Source organism: Drosophila rhopaloa, unplaced genomic scaffold (genome assembly GCF_018152115.1).
Source record: "Drosophila rhopaloa isolate 14029-0021.01 unplaced genomic scaffold, ASM1815211v1 contig_2, whole genome shotgun sequence".
Lineage (NCBI taxonomy): Eukaryota > Metazoa > Arthropoda > Insecta > Diptera > Drosophilidae > Drosophila > Drosophila rhopaloa.
Window position 1 is genome coordinate 4565577 of NW_025335083.1, and position 10570 is coordinate 4576146.

Consider the following 10570-nt stretch of genomic DNA (forward strand, 5'->3'; position numbering starts at 1 on the left):
ATATTTGTGAAGAAAACGAAAATGACGAAGAAAAGTTTGGCTACTTTTTTTTTCAGTTTTGACAGTCCACATTTTTTACCGACTTGTTTAAAAACAGACCCTGTAAAGATTTATTGTTTGAAATCGAATCAATAAAGCGAAAATGTGTTTCGAACAATTTCACTTTATGGTACTTTCTTTAAAAGATAACAAAACTCCTGAATGGTAAACATGAGTTTTTTAAACTTGAATTACGGAAGTAAATTTTCTTCGATTGCCAACGAGTTCATCTTATGGCGTTTTTATGTCGGCATATAGAAGCAACACTGTAATTTTGAGGCCTGTATTTTTAATTTTAGTAAATTCGATTGATTCGTAAGTCTAAAATTGTTGATTACTTTCTTACGACAATCATGATAAAGATGGGTGCTAACTTCGAAAGGTTTTTGTGAATGTAATAGTTTAAGTCGGTAGTTTAGGCCAAAAAAATATTATAATTATATGTGAATAAATCCAAATCGTATGCACTGTACCGCTGATCTACCATTTTCCTTCAATATATGAATTTGCCCAGGCCTCATATAGAGTATTCGGCAAAAAAAAGGCATTAAAGGGTTGTGGGTGTGCTTTTCTGATGGGGGAATGGGTTTGTTCGAGCGGCTTTCATATGCTCCATGCCAAGCAATAAAAATGTAACTCCTGTTGTTGTTGCTCATGTGGCTGTTGCTACTGATGTTGTTTCTGCCGATGCGATGCCATTGAATGAATGAATGAAAGCGTCGACCCATCGACGACTCAACTTCTACGAGATGCGGAATCGAATCTCGAAAAACTTTTGGCCCCGGCAAAGTGAGCGCCAATACATATACATATAAATATTCTGCGGAAAGATGTGTGTGATGAGATCTTGAGTGTGTGCATATAAAAATACAGTTATCTCTTCTATTTGAGCATTTATAAATATTTGCTTGCCTCAGTTTTCGACTGCACATTAAACCAAAGGAGCCAAGCCAAACCGAACCGAACCGAACGAAACCAAACCAAACCAAACTGAAGCCATCTCAGACTCCTTGTTCTGCCTGAGTTATTGAATTGGGCTTTAGTTGAAAGCGGGTTGCCGACCTTTTGGCCCCCGTGAGCAATCCCGTGCCTCCCAATTCCCACCCACTGCAGCCCTTCCCCCCCGGGGATGCTGCTGACACCCAAAGAATCGGGGGGAAAATCTCTCCGCAACCTTTCACACTGCTCTTTTGTTCGGCCCCGGTCTTTATTTGAATTGTTTGGGCATAAGTATGTCAAATTTCAAACCATTTACTGGCTCCGGCCAGTGCATAAAACGGAAAAAAAACTGCAAAAAGTATTGTGAAGCTGATGCTTTTAAAGCGTCTTTGGGGGCTTCGTTGGGCCAAGGTCAGTTGCGAAATTTAATAAATATTATATTTATGAAGAGATTATGTTGTGGAGTGAGATATTGTAATAAAATGGGTGTATTTAAATATTCAAAGGGTCGGTCATCACATTTCACATATGAGCGTCTGTGCAGTCGTTAAGTGTAATTAAAATTACATATTTAATAATCGCATTAAGGGTATTTTAATTTCGAGGAGTGAGAGTTTTTTAACGTTATTTAAAAAGAAAATCTGGTGGCCAACAATGGCATTTTTTAATAAAGGCCTGCCTGTACATATATAACGTCACTTACTCCACTTTATGAAACTATACAAGTAAATAGAATACATTAATGTTTATATATTGAGAGACTCCTATAAATTCAGTGTGCTACCTACAGATGATCCTGGTTTAAGGAGATGAAACGCACTGTTGTTCTCCGGAGAACAGTTTGTTGAAAATATAAAAAAGTCCCCTTTCCAATAAGCGTACTATTGGAAAAAATCAAATTAACTTACTCTGCATATACATGAAAAGTTACAAAAGTTGGGAAACTATCTCCAGCAAGGACACGCACACCCTACAAAATCCCTCGCGACCCAGCCCCCACCTCCTCAAGGTCATCTGGCGGCAGAGCGTTACGAGAACGCAATGGAAGGGAATAAAAAAAATCAAAAACTGCTAAAAAATACGTAAAATTTCATTTTCAAATTGCACCCCAGTGACACATTTAGCCAAACTTCTAACCTTTCACTTGCTCGACAGGCCCAGCCTCTTGCCACCCCCCTCCACCACTGAGACACTCCCAAGACAATCGAAAAACTTTTCCGCTTCTCGTTCTCATTTCTAGGAGTTTTTCATTGTTTTTCTTACGACTCATTTCACGTTTTAATTTCTAGGCGTTGCGCCGACTTTCTGCGTCATTTGACACCGACGACAAAAATTTGTCGAGCAGTTGGACAGGGTGAAGTGAATGAGTGCACGGACAAAAATATCATATCTTTTAACTGCAAATCGTCAATAAAAGATATATTTAAAAAAAAGGTTTTTTAAATTGTTGATATTTTTTTATAAATATATATTTATCACATTTGGGAGCTATGTATTTGTTCGTTGATCTTGATCAAAATAACATTGTTTTCGTTTGACGTAATATGAAATTTATTTATTAATAATGATCAAATAAATATGTAATGTATAATTGTATTGAATGTATTGTCCAGTATAATAATTTATCACTGATCAGAAAAAAAATCGTAACTATAGTTAATATTAATAAATTTATAATAATATACTTAATATATTAAAAAGCCCAAAGAATAATAACAATGTTTGTCTGTTAGTCTCACCTAATTGATTTGATTTGGGATTAAAGTTATAAATGCAATACAATTATGAATCTGATATTGTTATTTTCTGCGTGTATGGAGGGGACTTTAAATATTTGTCGTTGCTGGTACTCGCACTAAAAATTCAAATTGCTTGGCTTACTAAGAGTTCAATTACGAGCAGCTCGTGGAGGATAATAATAGAGTGGGATGACGATTAGGATGATGGGCCAGATGATGGCCCACATTGATAGCAGCTGCGATTGATGACTGGGGGAGGGGCAAAAATGATCTAGGAGGTCTAGGTCCCGAGTCCAGCAATTGGTTTAAATTTTATTTATGAGCTGCCATCAAATCAGCATAAGTAGGTTAAACGCAAATGTCAATCGTAAATTCGCTGACTTCCTGTCACGCCCACCACTCAGGCCCAATCCACCGCCCCCGCCCCTGTAAAGCGGCCAAATAAATTAAATTGTCTCCCTGTCGCCGCAGCTGAGCTGAAATGCCAACCAAAGTACGTGCCTCCATCGATGTGCAGCATCTCCGTCACAGAGAAGGCGAAAAAAGTGTTCCGCAATATTTCATAAAGTGGAGGGGCTGGAGCAGCCTTATAGAATTAGCTAATGCTGACATAGACACCCAAGAAAGGAACCTGATCCCGGGGCATCGTTTGTTTAGCCTAAATAAGGGAAAACCACGCCAATTGTAACTGGCAAAGGGGCGGTGCTGGGGAATAAGCTGCAGGATAAGAGGCTCCCAAGTCCACGCTAATTGGCATTTCTGCCCAGCACAAAAAACACTAATTTTATTATTTTCACGTCATAATTGCTTTTGATGGAAAGTCACAGAGAAAAAGCTAACGGGATTTAACGATTTTTAGGGACAAAAAATCAGTAAGGAATTAACAATAATTAGATTATATTAGATAATTTCACGCTTAATTCTGATAAAACAAAATATTTAGGTACTCTGATTCGTGCTCTTATCCCATTAAATTGGATTAGCTACTATTAACATTTTGCGTACACATTATTAATAACCAATTTTTGTAAATAAAAATCATTGCCAGATGTTTTTTCATTTTTAAACGTTAACCTTTTTCTCTTATGGGTTATATAACGTATTGAAGTCCTTTTGTTGTAAAAACAAACTCTTAAAACAAAATTGTTTGAAAATCAATTTCATAACAGGAAATTAATTAAATGTAAATTTATAAATAATGAGTTGTAGAGGTGACTTACACAAGTCAGCTGGAAAGTAATTTAACCAGCACAAATAGCCACACGATAAAGCCTTTTAGACAAGGAAAACCAACTCCTAGCCGGTAAAACTTCACCTAAGCACCATTCTATAAGACAAAAGCGAAGGGTTATCAGATGTGCTAAACATTTTGTTACAATGCTGTTCACATTAAAGTGAAGCTGTTTAGTCCTCGGCGGGGAAATCTTACCAAAGGAATCTTCATCGCAACCATGGGCGTACTCCAGGGGTTAAGGGGAGTCGATAAAAAACCAGGGGGTCAAAATATGACAAACAAGGAGCACATGTAACTTTTTATAATATCCACATCATTCAAATCGATTAGGAACACCTCCCGATACACATAAATATTTGCAATGTAAGCTATTGCAATGCTATAATTCTTATTATTTTTTCAAAAATACCTTTTAAGCAACAAAATTATTTATTAACATTTCTAAAAACTTCTGAGGTCCAAAGTCAATTGGTTTTCCACATTTTTTCCAATTTATATGTTCTTAATTATATATCTCCCCCTTAAGAACGCCCTTGATGGCCACCATGAACACACACACTCGCTGAGGGACACGTGTTCATCTAAATCTTTCAGTTAAAACTCAAGCATTTCTCACTAATGATGAGGGTGCCCCATCATCATCCACACCACAGTTCCCATCCCGGCATCAGCCATTCTGGCCACTGTCTCCACATTTGTCCTTAGCCTGGTTAAACCTGTTAACGTTAACTTTTGCTTCATCCCCCTTGGGGTCTCCACACCTCCAGTCCTCCAGCTGGGACAAATTGATGGAGCCTCCTTTGCTTCTCCCTCGGCTCAGTCGTGCGCACTTGACCACACATTGGCGCATTGTCACGCGCCGGGCTCTCCAGCCCCCCTCCCCCCTTTTTCACCCCTCCCAGCGACGCCCCTGTCACATGTGAGTGACCCACCAGCATATTCATCAATAGAGTAGCAAATGCTTCTATCCGTTCACCCGGTTCCTCCTTCGGCTCCCACTCGCTCCTTTTGGGTTAACAAAAAATCTGTTAAAATAAATCACAACAATTTGTACATTTTCGCCTCGTTGGAGTCTCACACAAGGCGTTTTTCCGGGGGTTCCGGGGAGTTAGTTTTCCACAGCGGCGAAGATGATGGCAAAGGCGACACATGGCAGCCAGCAGGAATCCTTGAGTCCGGAGAGGACAATGTCTTCGCTTGGCTTGATTTTTTGGGCGATTAAGCTGTCATTTGGCTGCGGGTGGGTGTTGCCGCTAAGCCCGGGGCGTCCTTAAGGGGGGTAGACAATGCCGAATATAAGGTGGCGAAACTTACATAAAATGGGTTTACTTAAAATATTATTTTAAGATTTTACGCGTAATCTAAAATATTTAAAATAAAGAGTGTCTGGACTTACAAAAAAAAAAGGTTCTGCAAAAATTTTACTTAAGGATTTAATACGTCATTTTCAAAATTAGAAAAGAAAAGTTTGCATGAGCAAAAATCATTTTAAAAACTAAATCGAACTTTTAGAGGTAGTATCTTTGATCAAAAGCTATTAATTTTATTAAATCATCTAACAATTTTAATTAAAATCAAAATTGACTTATTGATTAAACATTTATTTAATATTATTTATAAATTTCATCTATCAAAAAATAAGTTTTAAAAATGTAATACCATATAAAAATTGCATAATAATTATTGATATTTTATGGGATTATTTAAACACTCTATTAATAAATAAGTTTTGAATTTATATTTATACAATTTTTTTAATAAATGTGAATTTTATATTTTAAAAATCTTAAATATTAATTACAATAAATAATTGTTTGTCTCTAATAAAAAACATCTAACCTTTGTCATTGGCATATCTTGGTATTTATAATAATTATTAAAATAAATGCCTGTAGGGCCTTATAATATTGACTTATTTTTTCTATTTTTATTTTTTGGGTTGACCATTGCGAATCCCTTTGAACACCTGCCTCTGACCACGTATACGTGACCTCTGTTATCTGTCCTTTGACCAAGGCTGCGTGGGCGTTGTCCTGCTCAACTTATGACAGCTTTGATTGCAGTCAATTTATTAGCAGCTTGCCGCCAAAAGAAATCTGTTTGCCAAAGGTGAGCTAAACGTGTGTCCTGGGGTATGGTGCGATTATGTGTGTTGTACAAATGTCAGTCATAATTGCTTAATCCCGCTTTTTTAATTAGCTGCCACCTGTGGCCGCCAAAACCAAAAACAAACAAAGCAAAACAAACCGAAACCAAAACCAAACAAAGCCAAGCGAGTCGCAAAAAAATGTCTAACGCAAAAAAGCTGTGAATGTTTGCCGGATATGGTTAAAACCCTATTACCATGGTAAGCCTTTTGACAAATGAATTTTAGCACGTCCCCTTGCCAACGGCGTAGTCAGGAATATATTCAGGGGGCAGCGTAAAATTTTTTAGTCTACTTGACCGTGCGTACTGAAAGCGTGAAAAAAAATGTCGCAATAGGTTTATCATTTTTTTATACTTAATTTTGAATTTTTTACAATGCTACGCCCTTGCCTCAAATACTGAAATACAGAGAAAAAAAATAAAGAATGTATCTTTTAAAATTTAATAAAAACGTAAGCTTTAATTATTTATAGTTTGAGCTCTATTCGAATATGTAAAAAACAACGACGTTTTACGATTTTCCTATTACTTTCCTATTGTTTTTATAGCAGCTATTTTAGTTCGAATTTAATTAAATTGGCACCGTATTTCTAAAATCTTTTAAATAGTGCACTAAACCCGACTGATGCTTCCGATCAAGAATGTATATATTTTTGATGTTCGGAAATGTACATTTACTCCGTTGCAACGCGTTGCAAACATCTGGCTTAAATTTTTATTTTAACATTATGCAAGGCCATAAAAATTGTATACACCTAACATCTAAAATCTAGAACTTACACTATTTTTTAAGTGTAAACACACACGCAATCTCACGCACACCCGCATAGCTCTAGCTGTCACATGAATAGAAGGAGAAATGACAGCCGCCGAAAGGGAAGGGGGCGCGAAAAAGTATGCTATAAAATCCTTATGCTCACTGTCACCTGCGCGGAAGTATGCGGTCCCATTTCCATATGACTTGCATGATAGACAGGACATGAAAACCGAATGAAATCATTTGAGAGTTGGTGTCCAACAGTGATTTTGAATCTGAACAATTTGTGGTTCTTCCGTTCCAGCCAGGTTGGATTATTGGGAAACACTTTTAATCTTGTTTGGTAAGTAACTTAGACTTAACTTAATGTCTTTATTTTGTATTTAAAAAAAAATAATTTATAAAATATTTCAAAATTTAAAATGATTTTTATTAAGTTCCTGCATGCTCTTTTAAATTCCAAGTCTGATTTATTTTAAGGTTTAACTTGGTTCATATTTATATACGTAACTTAAATTCAGTTTTATTTATTGTTAAACTCTTTATTGGAGTGCTTTAATATTATGACTCCCAAAACTTACACAAAATTGTCCCAAGCTTCCTGAGTAAAGGGCACGCACTTTCACTCGCTTGACTTTCTCTCGCTTCACAGAAAAAGTCCACTCACTCACACTTTCAATTACAAAAAAAATAAAATTTTAAAATATTCATATACGATTTATTTTCGTTCAACATTTTGATGCAGTAAGCATCTCGAGAGCAATAGAAAATGGAGCGCAGCATGACATCCACCATGGAGCTCTTGGCACATCCGAAATGGGTCCTTTGATGCGTGAGCATAGCGATCTACCGGAGGAACTGCCCCCAGGAAGCAGAGCAGAGTCCTCGAAATATATTTGTGTTTAGTTGCGTGGCACGCACAATCCCACAGCGGCCATAGAAGATGCTTCTGCCCCAGGAACAGCTTCTTTCTTCTCCTCCGCACGATGGGGTCTAAAGTTAATGCTAAAGATCCACCTTCTGTAATCATTGCGTAAATAATAAATACAAATAGACAATGCTATATATTTTTACGGTGCACTGTTAATAACCCCCGTGTTGTTTTTTTGCTATCATTATTTAAAATACCCAAAAAACTAAAGTTTCAATTTGATTCCCTAGAGCATTAATTTAAAACCTTTTTTTTTTAAAGAAATTTGTACTCGAAACTTCTTTAAATGAGTCCTTTTAGGCACATGAGCCTTAAAAACTAAATTTGTAAATATAAATTAAAACTTATTTGTAAAGTCTGACTTAAGCTGATGTTCCGTTTAATTTATATTAATAAACGTAACTGCAATTCGGTTTTAAGAATTTAAGGCCCTTTTATTGCGCGTGTCAGCAAGTTTTTTAGTAAAATGTGCTTTAATTATTACGGCTCGCAAAACATACAACAAATTTTAATAAGCTTCCTTAGTGAACGGCACGCACATTTATTCGCTTGAATTTCTTTTGCTCCCCAGAAAAATACATTTTGTGTAAAATAAGAAAGGAAACAAACTTCGGAGGGTCAAAGTTTATATACCCTTGCAACTTAAAAAATATAGAATATTTCGATTTGTATGTATATGCTTCGTTTTTCGATATATTTTGAGATCGTCAGATTTTTATAAAATTATATCAGAAATTCTAAAATTCTTGATATATAGCATAGAGGCCCCTAGATTTTTGTAAGCTTTATATTTTCCCACAATTGCTGGCATTTCGGCTCTCTATTTTATGTCCGCGAAAATTATCAAAGTAGGGTAAAACTTAAAAAAAAATAGAAGCAAATGAGAAATCAAGCTAAACATTTAAAATATAAGAGCTATTGGTGGTTTCACCCAATAAAGTCGAAAATTACAATATAGATTGACAAATCCTTCCACTGTGCTACTGGCCTCAAGGACCTTCTATGCCTGCTGGTGCACGGCGGGTGGCCAATTTCTGGGTAGCAACTTGCCATACATCAAAAATCTTTCACTCACTTTCGGCTGCCGCTGATGCGCGGGCAATAAAATATTCATTTGGCTCCTTTTCTGGGTGGCGATGCAACTTTCAAAGGAGTTCGAGGAAGGCGGTCCTGGGCCACGCCCTCCCATTCACGTCCTGGGATCGGGGATTGACACTCCAGCCAGGAGCCGAACACCCCTCATAAAAAATGTAATTTCCAAACAGCAGAAAAACAAAAAATATATGCATTGATGTGGGAGGGTCGGGGCTGGAAAATAAGAAAAACATTTGAAAATTTCAAATTGAATTTGCCGCACGCTTGAAGTTTTGGGTACCCCAACCCGCAGCGGAGTGTATGCAAAAGGCGTTGCCAAGATTACCAAGTGAAAGACCAGACGGCACACATAAAAGCCAGCAAAGGGGCTGGCTAAAAGGGGCTTTGAAACATGGGCAAAAGTGTAAGTGACATGAAAGCGGGCACACAAAGCGCACACAAAACCTTTAATAACTTTACGCTTTTTGTTTTCAAGTGCACTCCGCAGGCACGCCCCATGCCGCCCACCAAAAAAGAAAAAAACAAAGGCCTTGCAACTTCCACTTTGAAGTTCGTTTCGCCCTGCTTAAAACAAACTAAAGCTTAGTCAAGGACTTATATATATTTTTTTTAGAAATTTGGGAAACATTCCCGTATTTTTCTCAGACCATTCAATTCGTAATTTATGACCTGTTTATTGTCAATAAATGCAGCCTCCAAGCAACCATTTTGTGTGTGGCTAAATAAAGACAAATGGAATGCTTATTTTCAGTGGGTGGCTCCCAGCAAATATCTAAAGTAAATACATATATCTCAAGGTGGATGGGTAATAAGTGGCTGAAAATTGTCTCCTAACAGTTTGGACTGCTTTCGGGGCTTATAAATATAATTTATGGCCCGTCCACTGCCACATTAGTCATACAAAATTTGAGGCTAAAGCTTAAAGCTGTCAAATGCAAAACTGAAAAGTTGGAAGGATTTTAGAGATAACCACACTATAGCCTCTGTCGAATTCTCAATCATTGGCATCAGAAGTAAAAGACCATCAATAGCACTCTTCAATTTATGCAGCTTATGGCTAATTACAAAGTAAAGGGGGCCCAGTTTAACAGGCTTGTATTTATTATGTAATTAATAATAATTTTCACCATTCTAGGAAAACTAGAGCCATTTAAAAATACATTTATGTTAATAATTTAAAATACAACACAGTAGTGAAACGAAGTCAAGTTTTTTGCCTACTTTTGGGAATTACAATCTACAAACTGTTAGTGATTCATTGATTAGCAGATTAATTTCCGCAAACTTTATTTCAACACGTTTATATTTTGCTTGAAATTTATCTGGAAAATAAACAAATTTCAATATTTTAATTGGGAACTTAATATAGGCATTGCCCATATTAATAAAAATTTTTTTGCATTATCATCACCGAACCAATAAACATTAAGCTACTTAAAAAATGTAAGTCTCTATTTATGGTAAAAATTCATGCTTTAAACAGAGAAGTTTGAAATTTTGCAGTTTTAAAGAAACTTTCAGCTTTATTTATTATAAAGACTTTAATAATACCTCCGACCCCATTAAACAGTAATGATCGGCATCCAAATCATCCAAACTTCCCAAGTGAGTCGAATATTAAAAATAAACGATTTTAAAGTTTGCACAAATCTGAGTATAAAATCTTATTGCCACCAAATTATTATACT